The sequence below is a fragment of the Hyperolius riggenbachi genome, chromosome 2 (genome assembly GCF_040937935.1).
Source record: "Hyperolius riggenbachi isolate aHypRig1 chromosome 2, aHypRig1.pri, whole genome shotgun sequence".
NCBI lineage: Eukaryota > Metazoa > Chordata > Amphibia > Anura > Hyperoliidae > Hyperolius > Hyperolius riggenbachi.
The window spans coordinates 125,459,051-125,474,950 of record NC_090647.1 but is presented as its reverse complement, the minus strand read 5'-3'; the positions used below and the strand labels follow the sequence as shown (position 1 = coordinate 125,474,950).

At 43.2% G+C, this 15,900-nt stretch overlaps 1 protein-coding gene across 1 annotated transcript in view; it reads right to left on the bottom strand.

Annotated features, from left to right (window-relative positions):
* Positions 1 to 15,900, bottom strand: part of LOC137545764 (sodium channel protein type 8 subunit alpha-like) — a 456,138-nt gene that overhangs the window by 323,944 nt on the left and 116,294 nt on the right. Inside the window, exons 3-4 of the mRNA XM_068267362.1 lie at positions 13,847 to 13,883; positions 12,099 to 12,210 (exon numbers count right to left, since the gene is read on the bottom strand). The gene's annotated coding sequence lies outside the window, so the exon portion shown is untranslated. The remainder of the gene's footprint in view (positions 1 to 12,098; positions 12,211 to 13,846; positions 13,884 to 15,900) is intronic.

Sequence of the window (15,900 nt, the reverse complement as noted above, 5' to 3'; positions counted from 1 at the left end):
CATCCTCTTACATATCTCCCTTACTCAGGTACCCTTAGATGAAGGTATTCTTTCTGGTTTTTATAATGAACCCAAGGTGAAAATAAACTTAAGAGATAAACAATTATATTTATACTCCTACTCCTAAAAAATACTTTTTTTTATATCCCAGTGTTTTTTTTTATATTTAAACATTTACAAAGTGAGTTGGATGTTTTACAGTCTCTAATAAGTGGCAGCCTATTAAGTGTCCCAGAGTTAGAAAAGGGCCAATAGTTTGTGTATTTTATCTCTCCCCCCCTCAGAATTTGTATTCTGCCAGGAAAACATTTATGGCGGTAATTTGCTTATCAGTGATGCTTACTGTATTCCCAACAATACAGAAGCTGTCACTTCCATGCCTAGAAATTAACTCTTTCAGGGAGCATCATAACTCAAGTAAAACAGGCTGGTTATTAATATGTTTTGTACTGTACATGCACATATTTATCTCATCATGTCACATATTGCCTCAGGTACACTTTAAAGATACATAATCCATACAAATTGACTACTTACATGGACAAAATCTGATTAAATCTGATGGGAGGGCCTTAAACAAACTCTCTCAGAAGAAAGACATGTTAAAGAGGAACTCCAGCCTAAACAAACATACTGTCATTAAGTTACATTAGTTATGTTACTTAAAATAGATAGGTAATATAATCTCTTACCCACCCTGTTTTAAAAGAACAGGGAAATGTTCGTGATTTCATGGGGCTAGCCATCTTTTTGGTTGAAAGGAGGTGACAGGGAGCATGAGACACAGTTCCAACTGTCCTGAGTCCTGATCACCCCTCCCAGCTGTGCGCGCTAGGCTTCAAATCTCAAATTCAAACTTTAAAAAAAAATATTGCACCAAAACAGCAGAACGAGTACAACAACATCAGAAATCCCATCATGCTTTGCACAGCATTAGGGGAAAAATGCCCAGGCAATTTTCTTCTGTGTAGCTAAAAATGAAGCTTGGATAAGAAAAACAGTTCTGATGCTGTGAAACTGTTAAAGAAACGTAAAGCCTTTTCAGTGCTGCTGAGTAGATTTTTAGTCTGGAGGTTCACTTTTGCAAGACAAATGTTCCAATAAATTGAAATTTCTAACATTTAAACATCTAGTTACTAGGCTGGGTTCACACTGCCATAAAACACATCAGCAGGCATGCATGCAAAGAGATCCTATACAAAGCAATAGGATCCATTCACATCTGCCTGTCGGGGACAGATAATTCTAATACAGCTCACCAGGATGGCACCAGTGTAGTCAAATATTTCTTGAATTTTGAATCTTTGCAAGAAAGACTGATAAACAACCTTTCCTGCTAGCATTACCAGATTTTGTTCTAATTAGTTTTCATTGGATGGCAAGTACGGCATATCTTTTTTCCCATGTTTTTGTTTTTTTATTGCATTTTCAGAAAACAGCATGCAAGAAATACTGATACAATAAATACAGCCAAAACAAAATTAAAATATGTAGCATCACTTATGAATGACTCCATGAAGTGAAAGTACACTTGAATAATTTTATACACAGTCAACTGAACTCAAACAAAAATATCATTCATTATGTAAAACACATCATCAATATTATGACAGATAAAAGCTGTATTTGAAACACAGAATCCCAAATGTTAATAACCTAGTGAAAATGATGGCAAGTATTTTTTAAAGGGAGTTTAAAGCTAACCTACAAAAAAACATCAGATACTCATCTAAGGAGAGGGTAGGCTCTGGATCCTATAGAGCAGAGTTCCCCAACCTTGTCCTCAAGGTCCACCAACAGTACATGTTTTGCAGAAAACCACAAACATACACATGTGAGGTAATTAGTGACTCAGCAGAGCTGATTAACTACCTCTGTGGATTTCTACAAAACATGCACTGCTGGTGGGCCTTGAGGAGAGGACAGGGTTGGGGAACACTACCTTCCCGTTTTTCTCCTGTTACCTGCGTTCCACCGCTGTTTCCCCCATTAGCAGTCTCCAACCGCTGAGTCAGACACTGCTCTCTTAACCATTTCAGCCCGCTGGGATTTTTCACCTTATGCATCAGAGCAATTTTCACCTCCCATTCATTCGCTAATAACTTTATCACTGCTTCACAATTTATTGATCTATATCTTGTTTTATCCGCCACTAATTAGGCTTTCCTTGGGTGGTACATTTTGCTACGAATTATTTTTTTATAAATGCATTTTAACAGGATTAATAAGAAAAAAATGGAAAAAATTCATTATTTCTCAGTTTTCCGCCATTATAGCTTTAAAATAATCCATGCTACCATATTGAAAACCTATGTATTTTATTTGCCCATTTGTCACGATTATTATACCATTTAAATTTTGTCCCTATCACAATGTATGGCGCCAATATTTTATTTGGAAATAAAGGTGCATTGTTTCCGTTTTGCGTCCATCACTATTTACAAGCTTATAATTTAAAAAATGTTCGTAGTATACCCCCTGCAAATGCATATTTAAAAAGTTCAGACCCTTAGGTAACTATTTATGTCTTTTTTTTTTTTATTATAATTTTTTTTTTTCATTAATAATTGTTTTGGGTAATATTTTGGTGTGGGAAATAAACAGTTAATTTTTACAATACAATACAATAACATTTCTATAGCGCTTTTCTCCCATAGGACTCAAAGCGCTTAGGCTCTCTCAGATTCAGTAATTGGTAGTAGGATGAAGTATTCACACAACAAAAGTTATATTTCTGCAAATGCCAAACTGAACAGGTGGGTTTTCAGTCTGGATTTAAACACGTCCAAGGATGGAGCTGTCCTGATCTGTTAAGGTAAGGAGTTCCAAAACATAGGAGCAGCATGACAGAAAGCTCTGGGACCAAAAGTTTCCAAGTGGACTCTGGGTATGACTAGATTATTAGAACCTGTGGATCTGAGAATGCTGGGATTGCTACGCAGCTGCAACATATCTTTCATGTATCCAGGGCCCAGATTATTCAGGGATTTAAATGTCAGTAGGCCGATCTTGAATAGGACCCTCCATTCTATAGGTAGCCAGTGAAGGGAGTGCAGGACTGGCGTTATGTGGCAGTGACGGGGTTGGTTGGTTAGCAGTCTGGCAGAAGTATTCTGTATCAGCTGTAGGCAGTATAAGACCTTTTTTGGAAGGCCAGTGTAGAGAGCATTGCAGTAGTCCAGTCGGGAGGTAATGAAGGCATGAACTAAAGTTGGTAGATCTTCTGGGGGAATGAGGTGCTTGATTTTTGCGATGTTCTTAAGGTGAAAATAGGATGATTTCACCACAGCAGAGATGTGAGTTCTGAAGTTTAAATCCCCGTCAATTAGAACTCCCAGGCTACGCACATGATCAGAGCTGCGTAGATCCGTGCCTCCTATTCCCAGGGGTGAAGACTGCAAATTAAGTTGTTTTGTTGTCATGCGCTGCCCTCCAATCAGAAGGACTTCAGTTTTGTCTGCATTCTGCAATTTTTCTCGCTAAGCGGAAGCACAAGGGGGATGTGGAAATTGTGACGCGCAGAAAGACTGAAGCCTCTTGTAAGAGCGCTTCGGTTTTTCTGCGGGGGACACGGGGGACACAGACCGGTGATTGCGAACCATGTTCCCGTTCACTGATCCCAGGGCTACCGGGGGACACCACGGGGGCATGGGGGCGCGCCCGCGATCACGCGTGGGAGCGCACCGCAGCAGAGCAGCCGCCCAGACGTGAGCTTCACGTCCGGGCGGCAGAAATGGTTGAGGTGCGTACACACGTCTGATATTTCTGAACGACTTGTTGTTCAAACCGGTCATTTGAACGACAGTTTGGCATGTGTACAAACGATCGTTAAACTGATAGCAGCAGTTTTGACTGATTCGCTCGGTCCGTACATGTCTACAAACAACTTGTTGTTTGAAAGTCTATTAGTTTGACACTAAAGGTTCATACACACCTACCTACTATCTGCCCAACTATCTGCCAAACTTGTCTGTTAAGCCCCATACAACTTTTGCTGTGAAACAAGTTGAAACAACTAAAAAAGTATCTTGCTATTGTTCAAACAGCTGATAAGACTGATAAAAAGTCAATCCAACTGCTGGATTGACTTCTTTTCAGTCTTATCAGCTTTTTGAACAATAGCAAAATACTTTTTTTAGTTGTTTCACAACAAAAGCTGTTTGACAATTGTTCTGCATAAAAAAACGCTGTTGTGCATGTGAATGGGGCTTAACAGACAAGTTTGGCAGATAGTTGGACAGATAGTTGGTAGGTGTGTATGACCCTTAAAAGACATTCAAACAACAAGTGGTTTGATTAATCATTTAATCTAGTCCATCGTTCTATCCATTCCATTGTCCATTATCGAGTTGGTTAAATGACATGCAAATTAGGTAAATTAGCATATCAAACGACTTGTTGTTAAGTGTGTACATGAAGTCTGAACAACTTGTCGTTTGAACAAGTCGTTCAAACGACAAGTCTTTCAGAAATATCTGGCCACACCCCCTTCAGCACCTCCCTTTCCTTAATAACTTATTTAATGTCCTAATTAGAGGCCAAGTGCCTGGATATATGGGTTTTTTTGTTTTGTTTTGTTCAGAAATATCAGACGTGTGTACGTACATTTACGCTGTGGGAGACTTCGTAAGTCTCACAGATGGTCGCTCCGTCCTGTGCACGCACGAACACACTCTGTTGCTCACTAGAGATGGCTCGAATCTTCGAAAGCGAACTTCCGCAAAAGTTCGGGTTCGAGCGAACTTCGCAAACTGCAATAGACTTCAATGAGGAGGCGAACTTTGAAAATTACAAACATTTATGCTGGCCAGAAAAGTGATGGAAAAGATGTTTCAAGGGGTCTAACACCTGGAGGGGGGCATGGCGGAGTAGGATACATGCCAAAAGTCTCGGGGAAAAATCAGGATTTGATGCACAGCAGCGTTTTAAGGGCAGAAATCACATTGCATGCTAAATTGGAGGCCTAAAGTGCTTTAAAACGTCTTGCATGTGTATACATCAATCAGGTAGTGTAATTAGTGTACTGGTTCACACTGACACACCAAACTCACTGTGTAACGCACCGCAAACAGCTGTTTGTGTAGTGACGCTGTGCTGGACTGGTGCGCACCATGGCGAGAGTGCAGGCGATAGCGGTTCTCAAGCCCATATGGTCGCCAGGCTGAGGTAGCTCAATGACAGAACAGTGACTGTCCAGCTGATCGAATTTGGTCTGTCCACAATGAAGCAACGACCTTATTATCTTGGGTGTGGTCCCCCCCCCCCCCCCCCCCCGGCACACTCATATAGCCAGCAAGAGACATCTTCAGAAAATCCTTGCTGACTAATCAGGAAGTGGGATGTATAACAGATGTATACTATGTTCCTTCAATAGTTGGATAACTCCTGCAGAAATCTCCCTTGAAATGATGAGAGGAGATCAGGGCAGGGCTAGTGTTGGGCGAATATCTAGATGTTCGGGTTCGGGCCGAACAGGCCGAACATGGCCGCGATGTTCGGGTGTTCGACCCGAACTCCGAACATAATGGAAGTCAATGGGGACCCGAACTTTTGTGCTTTGTAAAGCCTCCTTACATGCTACATACCCCAAACTTACAGGGTATGTGCACCTTGGGAGTGGGTACAAGAGGAAAAAAATTTTTAGCAAAAAGAGCTTATAGTTTTTGAGAAAATCGATTTTAAAGTTTCAAAGGGAAAACTGTCTTTTAAATGCGGGAAATGTCTGTTTTCTTTGCACAGGTAACATGCTTTTTGTTGGCATGCAGTCATAAATGTAATACATATAAGAGGTTCCAGGAAAAGAGACCGGTAACGCTAACCCAGCAGCAGCACACGTGATGGAACAGGAGGAGGGTGGCGCAGGAGGAGAAGGCCACGCTTTGAGACACAACAACCCAGGCCTTGCATGAGGACAAGAAGCGTGCGGATAGCAATTTGCATTTTGTCGCCATGCAGTCATAAATGTAATACAGATGAGAGGTTCAATAAACAGGGACCGGAAACGCTAACCCATCACAGATGTTCATTGTTCATGTTACTTGGTTGGGGTCCGGGAGTGTTGCGTAGTCGTTTCCAATCCAGGATTGATTCATTTTAATTTGAGTCAGACGGTCTGCATTTTCTGTGGAGAGGCGGATACGCCGCCGATCTGTGACGATGCCTCCGGCAGCACTGAAACAGCGTTCCGACATAACGCTGGCTGCCGGGCAAGCCAGCACCTCTATTGCGTACATTGCCAGTTTGTGCCAGGTGTCTAGCTTCGATACCCAATAGTTGAAGGGTGCAGATGGATTGTTCAACACAGCTACGCCATCTGACATGTAGTCCTTGACCATCTTCTCCAGGCGATCGGTGTTGGAGGTGGATCTGCACGCTTGCTGTTCTGTGTGCTGCTGCATGGGTGTCAGAAAATTTTCCCACTCCAAGGACACTGCCGATACCATTCCCTTTTGGGCACTAGCTGCGACTTGTGTTGTTTGCTGCCCTCCTGGTCGTCCTGGGTTTGCGGAAGTCAGTCTGTCGGCGTACAACTGGCTAGAGGAGGGGGAGGATGTCAATCTCCTGTCTAAAGTCTCCACAAGGGCCTGCTGGTATTCTTCCATTTTGACCTGTCTGGCTCTTTCTTCAAGCAGTTTTGGAACATTGTGTTTGTACCGTGGATCCAGAAGGGTATAAACCCAGTAATTGGTGTTGTCCAGAATGCGCACAATGCGTGGGTCGCGTTCAATGCAGTCCTAGGCCGAAGAGGTCATAGCCTAGGGTCACAAAACCTGTTTATTGGGCAATTTCAATGGTGGCGAGTCTGACGTACATAAATCGCAGCAATGGCCGTTAGCAACGTCTGAATCTCACGAAATGTCTCATGCAGGTAGAAGACATATTGTTAGACTTGGGCTCCAAAGATGGGTTCCCTACATCTCTGCAAACCAGAGTTACAGGGCTCCAAATTTGGTAAAATCCCCCATAGGCTTTCATCGGGCCTCCTATTTACAGTTCCAAAATCTCACATCTTTTCAAAGGGCAATTACTCAGCAGTGGCAAATTTTCTAGCATTGTAGGGACCCTTAGGGGGAACATGACTGGTGAGTTTCGGGCCCCTAGGCCGAAGAGGTCATAGCCTAGGGTCACAAAAACCTGTTTATTGGGGCTATTTCAATGGTAGTGATGGTGACGTACATAAATCGCAGCAATGGCCGTTAGCAAAGTCTGAATCTCACGAAATGTCTCATGCAGGTAGAAGACATATTGTTAGACTAGGATTCCAAAGATGGGGTCCCTACATCTCTGCAAACCAGAGTTACAGGGGTCCAAAATTGGTAAAATCCCCCATAGGATTTCATTGGCTCCCTATTTCACTTTCCAAAATCTCACATCTTTTCAAAGGGCAATGGCTCAGCAGTACCAAATTTTCTAGCATTGTAGGGACCCTTAGGGGGAACATGACTGGTGAGTTTCGGGCCCCTAGGCCGAAGAGGTCATAGCCTAGGGTCACAAAAACCTGTTTATTGGGGCTATTTCAATGGTAGTGATGGTGACGTACATAAATCGCAGCAATGGCCGTTAGCAAAGTCTGAATCTCACGAAATGTCTCATGCAGGTAGAAGACATATTGTTAGACTTGGATTCCAAAGATGGGGTCCCTACATCTCTGCAAACCAGAGTTACAGGGGTCCAAAATTGGTAAAATCCCCCATAGGATTTCATTGGCTCCCTATTTCACTTTCCAAAATCTCACATCTTTTCAAAGGGCAATGGCTCAGCAGTACCAAATTTTCTAGCATTGTAGGGACCCTTAGGGGGATCATGACTGGTGAGTTTTGCCACTGCTGAGCCATTGCCCTTTGAAATGGTGTGAGATTTTGGAACGGTAAATAGGAGGCCCAAGGAAAGCCTATGGGGGATTTTACCAGGAGGGCAGCAAACAACACAAGCCGCAGCTAGTGCCCAAAAGGGAATGGTATCGGCAGTGTCCTTGGAGTGGGAAAATTTTCTGACACCCATGCAGCAGCACACAGAACAGCAAGCGTGCAGATCCACCTCCAACACCGATCGCCTGGAGAAGATGGTCAAGGACTACATGTCAGATGGCGTAGCTGTGTTGAACAATCCATCTGCACCCTTCAACTATTGGGTATCAAAGCTAGACACCTGGCACAAACTGGCAATGTACGCAATAGAGGTGCTGGCTTGCCCGGCAGCCAGCGTTATGTCGGAACGCTGTTTCAGTGCTGCCGGAGGCATCGTCACAGATCGGCGGCGTATCCGCCTCTCCACAGAAAATGCAGACCGTCTGACTCAAATTAAAATGAATCAATCCTGGATTGGAAACGACTACGCAACACTCCCGGACCCCAACCAAGTAACATGAACAATGAACATCTGTGATGGGTTAGCGTTTCCGGTCCCTGTTTATTGAACCTCTCATCTGTATTACATTTATGACTGCATGGCGACAAAATGCAAATTGCTATCCGCACGCTTCTTGTCCTCATGCAAGGCCTGGGTTGTTGTGTCTCAAAGCGTGGCCTTCTCCTCCTGCGCCACCCTCCTCTTGTTCCATCACGTGTGCTGCTGCTGGGTTAGCGTTACCGGTCCCTTTTCCTGGAACCTCTTATATGTATTACATTTATGACTGCATGCCGACAAAAAAGCATGTTACCTGTGCAAAGAAAACAGACATTTCCCGCATTTAAAAGACAGTTTTCCCTTTGAAACTTTAAAATCGATTTTCTCAAAAACTATAAGCTCTTTTTGTACCCACTCCCAAGGTGCACATACGCTGTAAATTTGGGGTATGTAGCATGTAAGGAGGCTTTACAAAGCACGAAAGTTCGGGTCCCCATTGACTTCCATTATGTTCGGAGTTCGGCCATGTTCGGCCCGAACCCGAACATCTAGATGTTCGCCCAACACTACACGTGACCCGTTCGGCCAATCACAGCGCTAGCCGAACGTTCGGGTAACGTTCGGCCATGCGCTCTTAGTTCGGCCATATGGCCGAACAGTTTGGCCGAACACCATCAGGTGTTCGGCCGAACCCGAACATCACCCGAACAGGGTGATGTTCTGCAGAACCCGAACAGTGGCGAACACTGTTCGCCCAACACTAGGCAGGGCATGGGTAACTGTCTGCCAGAAAGCAATTACCTCTGGTAAAGCCTGCTAAGGGAGCCTCATTAGAGAAGTCTACAGGGAAGGGATATGCAGTGTGTGCGTGTTTGTGTATATGTACTGTATGTGTGCTTGCGTGCAAGTGTGTGTGGGTGAGAGAGAGATCTGTAAAGAAGGATAAAAACAGACAGTGCACTATCATTACTAAAGAGCTAGATTTATTATGTAAACAGTGGCATACCTACAAATCACAGGAACAGAGATGACATAAGGCGAACATGAGGTATCACAGAGGAAGACAAAAGAGGCACGGGGGACACTGAGGTGACACGGAGGGGAACAAAAGAGGCACAGGGGGAACAGAGGGGGACAAAAGAGAACGGATTCAGGTTAGGAATGTACCTACAGTCCCTATTTTATTTGTGTCTGTATTTCACTAGTCACTTTATTACTTTACTAGTCACTTTATTAGGTACGTCTCACTAGTACTAAGTTTGACCTTTTTTGCCATGAAAACTGCCTTAATTCTTCATGGCATTCTTCAGAGATTTTTGGTCCGTATTGACATGACAGCATCATGCAGTTGGCTCCACCAACATCATGTCATGGCCACGCCTCCTTTTCTTTGGTGGCGCACCACTCCCTTTAAAGGGGGGGCACAAATTATGGGCTACTTGGGATCACAAAAACCTTAGCTCCACCCCTGCCTCTCCTTGGTGACTCTCACAGCCTGGGGGCCCATCTTTCAAGGGTCATAAAACAAGTGTGTCCATCATGATCTTAATGCCCAAGTATAGACACAAAAATTACCTGATCTGCAGCTTGGCCCTCTGTATTAGAGGAAGGGAAGGGTACAAGTTGGAAGTCCCCCACAACGGGAACACGAAATTATTAATGTTTGCCCCCACTGCCCCACAACATTGGGCCCCACTGTGATTGCAGAATCTGCTCCCCTATAGTTAGACCCTTGTATAAAAGTCACAAGCCACATGAGAGATGGAGAGGAAATCCAATGTGAATCAGGAGAAAGAAAGATATTTGTGAAAGAAACCATGATATTACATTAGAGGTAGTAAAACATTTACGAAGGAGGTTGATTTAATATATTACACCAGACGCTATTCTTTGAAACCTGGGCGTACTACAAAGTGTTGGGAAACAACCTTGGTGCGTGTAAATGATTTACAAGTTACTGCTGCTGAACTAGTGGCATATGTGTAATCAGATTGGACATAAGCAGGAGATGACAACATTTTGGCATAATTGTGGATTGGTTGGATATTGAACTTGATACAGAGTATACTGATGATTGCACACAGTGGTATTAATTTATTCCTGCTGGTTGAATCAGTACCTGGCTCACCAAGTGCTTCTGTGAAATCAAAATGACTGGAAAGTTGTGAAAAATTACATAAATCAGTTAGGTGAAATCCTTTTTATTTGTTGTTGTTTTGTCAGTCTACTAACATTTGCAGAGGGCATTAGGCTGAATTGATTGTATTGAATAAGCCTTGCGCTGTGCTCAGGCATAGTTTAAGGGGAAATGAGGCCCTGGGCAAAATGAACCAGCCCCTCAATATAGCAGTATCAGGTCAGGTGGCCTTTGTCCCCCTTCAACCCACAGATAGCATTAGACTGCCTTGCACCCCCACTCCCCAGATAGCCATAAAAGGTGGCCTTTTGCATCCCCTCCTTTCCCAATAGAAGCATTACGTGGCCTTTGTCACCCCTTTCTTCCTAGGTAGCAGCATTAGAGACAGTTCACACAGCTTGCGGTGTCTTGTTTAAGTGACGCTAAACGCATTTCTGCTCCAACCATCGGTTACTGGCATTTCATCGTATTGACCCCGCTCGGGCACACGGAAGAATCAAATATTGCTAATCCTGAATGCTACACTTCCTGACGCCTAAACCCCCTAAACCCTAAACCCCCCTTCCTTACGTCTAACCCTAAAACACCCCTTCCTGAGGCCTAACCCCAAAACCACCCTCCTGACGCCTGACGCCTAACCCTAAACCCCCCTTCCTGACGCCTAACCCTAAAACCACCATTCCTGACGTCTAACCCTAAAACCTCCCTTCCTGAGGCCTAACCCTAAAACCACCCTTCCTGACGCCTAACCCTAAAATCCCCCTTCCGTACGCCTAACCCTAAAACCACCATTTCTGACGTCTAACCCTAAAACCCCCCTTCTTGAGGCCTAACCCTAAAACCACCCTTCCTGACGCCTAACCCTAAAACCACCCTTCCTGACGCCTAACCCTAAAACTACAATTTCTGACGTCTAACCCTAAAACCCCCCTTCTCGATGCCTAACACTAAAACCGCATGCATCAAAAAAGAAAAAACTGTTAACTTTTTTAGATCAAACATTTCAATAACTATGGGCTTGATTCACAAAGCGGTGCAAACTGTTAGCACGCTGGTGAAAAGCCCTTTATCACGCCTAAACTCAGTTTAGGTGTGATAAAAACAAACTCGCGCGAAATTCCCGCGTGCAAGGTTTTGCGCGCAAAGTTTAGTGCGCATAAAGTTTAGTGCACATAAAGTTTTGCGCGCAAACTTTCATGCACCAGTTAAACCCTATGCAACTTTCTGCACTTTTACACACGTAAAACTTTGCGCACACGTTTTATTCTTGAAAACGGTGTTAACCTACTGGTGCAAAGGTTATCATGCCTAAACTACTTTAGGCGTGCTAAGTAGGTTAGCACCGCTTTGTGAATCAAGCCCTATAACTCTATATTTTCAAAATGATAAAAATCTAAAAACTAAAATGTTCTAATGTTCTCAAAATTAAACACATTTCAAAATGTTTTAACGTTCTATTTTTCAAAACTACTGTATATTTGGACAAGCCAGCTTCATTTTGGAATAAGGTGCTGTGGACTGCTGAAACTAAAATTGAGTTATTTGTACATAACAAGGGACGTTATGCATGGAGGAAAAACAACACAGCATTTCAAGAAAAACCCCTGCTACCTACCATAAAATATGGTGGGGGTTCCATCATGCTGTGGGGCTGTGTTGCCAGTGCAGGGACTGGGAATCTTGTCAAAGTTGAGGGACGCATGGATTCCACTCAGTATCAGCAGATTCTGGAGACCAATGTACAGGAATCAGTGACAAAGCTGAAGCTGCGTCGGGGTTGGATATTTCAACAAGACAACGACCCTAAACACTGTTCAAAATCCACTAAGGCATTCATGCAGAGGAACAAGTACAATGTTCTGGAATGGCCATCTCAGTCTGTAGAAGGATAGTTCACCAGCCTCAGGATAGTGTGTATATTTGCGGGGAGTCTTAATGGGGTAAGAGGTCCATGACACCTCTTAATCTCACTGAATTCAAAATTGCTTCACAATTCCCATAAGACTCTACCCTTTTTAGATGTTATATCAAATCCCTATTTATTGCCAGATATGTATACAGCATACAGACAGCACGACGTTTCGGGCATTGGCCCTTTATCAAGTGCTCTTGATAAAGCACTTGATAAAGGGCCAACGCCTGAAACGTCGTGCTGTCTGTATGCTGTATACATATCTGGCAATAAATAGGGATTTGATATAACATCTGAAAAGGGTAGAGTCTTATGGGAATTGTGAAGCAATTTTGAATGGCAATCTCAGTCCTCAGACCTGAATATAACTGAAAATCTGTGGTGTGAGTTAAAGGCCTCAATTCATAAAGCATTGCTGAAAACAGCAGACTTTCCCGAGCACTTAGTAATGTGTCAATTCATAAAGGCTGTTACCGCATGAAAAGCTGACATTACCGACCAGGGAGATAAATTACAGACTTGGCTGAAGTTACCTCCAACACATGTCAGTAAATTGTCAGCAAACGTCAATTCATAAGGCCTTCAACAAGCGGTAAGCCTGACGATAGTTACCGACACCTCTGGTGAGGTCTTAACTAGTTACCGACACCTCTGGTGATGTGTTATCAATGCAAAGTGCAGGAAGTTGAAGTCTGTGTGAGTCATCTGTGCAGAGAGGCGGCAGGGAAAATCTGTGCGAGTCCTCTGTATGAGTAATCTGTGCAGGCAGGGAAAGTCTGTGTGAGTCGTCTCTGCGAGTCCTCTGTAAGCAGGGACGGATCTAGACCAAGTTGCCCCAAGTTGCGCCTGGGGCAAGGTCAGGTTTTGGCGCCTAAACTGCCATTCCACATCCAAATTTTGCCGCCTTTTTAAGAATTCAACAAACTGCGCCTGGGGCAAGAGACCCGCTTGCCCCCCCCTAGATCCGTCCCTGTCTGTAAGAGTCATCTTTGCAGGGAAAGTCTGTGTGAGTCCTCTGTATGAGTCATCTGTGCATCGCAAAAGAGAGAACTCGCCACACTGCTCTACTCTACCGCTCAATGGGCTGCGGTAATTTACCGACCTTCAACGGCAGCTGGGGAAATCTTTATGAATTAGCACACAGACCTGGAAAATACCGAGTGCTGTATTTTCCAGACAAGATTTTTTTTTTATCACACTGCTTTTTATGAATCGAGGCTAAAGAGAGCTATCCATGCTCAGAAGCCATAAAACCTGAATGAACTGGAGATGTTTTGTAAAGAGGAATGGTCCAAAATACCTTCAACCAGAATCCAGACTCTCATTGGAACCTACAGGAAGCGTTTAGAGGCTGTAATTTCTGCAAAAGGAGGATCTACTAAATATTGATTTAATTAATTTTTTTATGCACAAGTTCTTCCAAATGTATGCAAATGCTTTGTTTTACTTACCTGGGTCTTTTTCCAGCCCTCCGGTAGCCTTACTGATCTGAATACAATGAAGATAAAGAAAAATGTATAAAGTTAAAAAGAGGGAATACCAGCTTTATAGAGAGGGTAATTAGTTGCTTATTTTATGCAGGGGTGTGTGGTCTTGAAAGTCGGCAGGGTTATAGGAGATGTCTGAACAGTATTCTCGTTGTAACAGCCCCATGTTTTACTCCAGTTGCATCCCCTATATTACATGTCCCCATTCCACGAGTTTATTTTAGTGCTTGCAATAAAGTATCCTCCCATTTAAAGTATCCCTAATAGTGTCTACTATATTGTGTTTCCTTACAGTGACCCCTGAGCTATGCGTACCTTATGGTAGTCCAGTGCTGTGCCCACTTATTTTACCTGGTAGTCTAGTGATTCCCTTTCACACTTATAGTTTGCCCTGGTGGTCTATTGGTCATTTTTAAGGAAGACAGTTAGGGAATAAACATTGTACAGAACAGCACTGTATACTACTCAGTGGCCTCAATTCTGATAGGCTTAGCATCCGTTTTACCGCATATTACACTGCATTTTACCACATGCAGTAAAAGCAGTTTGCTATTCTGGTAGATTTTAGATTTAATTTCCCAAATGCAGTAAATTAGGTCATAAAGTGTGGTATTTTGTGTTATTTGTTACCAAAAATCAGAATTTGTCATGAAAAATAGGGGTCATGTTAGCACATAATTTACCAATCAGTTTAAGACCTGCCTGTACCTGGCGGTAAAAAGTCAATTTATATGCATTTTGCAGGTTTTAGTGGAGTTCCTATTCAGTTCCTATTCCTCTTTCAGTGCATTTAATATTCAGGCTGTGTAATAAAAAAGAATAGTACAACTAAAACTCCAAATATTTACTGGATTTTTTTTTATTTTAGGGGATGCCAATAAATATACTTTCCATAGATTGATTCATAATCAAATACACCCCCCCCCCCCCCCCATTCCCAACCTCCTGAAAAAACACTGAAAAGACTATCCTAACTTATGGAAGACAATTCAAGATTATTTAGAGAAGAGACTGTAGGCAGCGCTTCCAAATACAGAAGGCTGCACCTGAGTTGATTTAGCTGCAAAGAAGTGCAGAGCTCCAATGGACCATATTACACAACATGCATTCAAACAGGTACAGCAATGGAGGGCGTTAGCTTCAGCAATAATGTGTGCACAAATCATTCCTACTAGACTTCCCCACGGCGGTGACGTGCCCCCTCGGGGAAGACCTAACCACTAACCTAACATTAAAAGCATAACTTACCTGGTGCGACTTATCATACAATGGTATACACTTTTCTTCAAGACAGACAAACAAAAATGACAGCGCTCACAGGCTGCAACTGGCTTATAAACCATCAGGGGCGTGTACAGACCTCAGGGGCTAAATACACGCCTTGAATCCAAATCAGATGCAAAATTATGCAAATTAAGTGCAAATTTTTGTGCTAGTCCCTAATCTAAAATTTGAATGCAGATTGGATGCAGGCTACCACAAGTATACTTAGAACATTTTACATAGAGCTTCCAAATACAGAAGGCTGCACCTGAATTGATTTAGCTGCAAAGAAGTGCAGAGCTCCAATGGACTATATTACACAACATGCATTCAAACATGTACAGCAATGGAGGGAGTTAGCTTCAGCAATAATGTGTGCACAAATCATTCAAGATTATTATTATTTACCACATGCTTACCGCTGAAAATACCGATTGCGGTATTTTACTGACAACAAAATATTTACCGCTTATAACTACCAGAATCGAGGCCATTGCAGAGGGGAAGAAGGACTATGGATGGCATACAAGCTGCAGTAATAACATAGCGGATCTCTGAATGACTTAGGGCAGGTGTGCACATGCTAGATTCTTGGACAAGTTAACCCTCCTGGCGGTCTATTAGAAACCGCCAGGGGGCAGCGCAGCAGTGTTTTTTAAATGTTTTTGTTGTTAAATCATGTAGCGAGCCTAGGGCTCGCTACATGATAGCCGCTGTGCAGCGGCATCCCCCCACCCGCTTCGATTGCCTCTGGC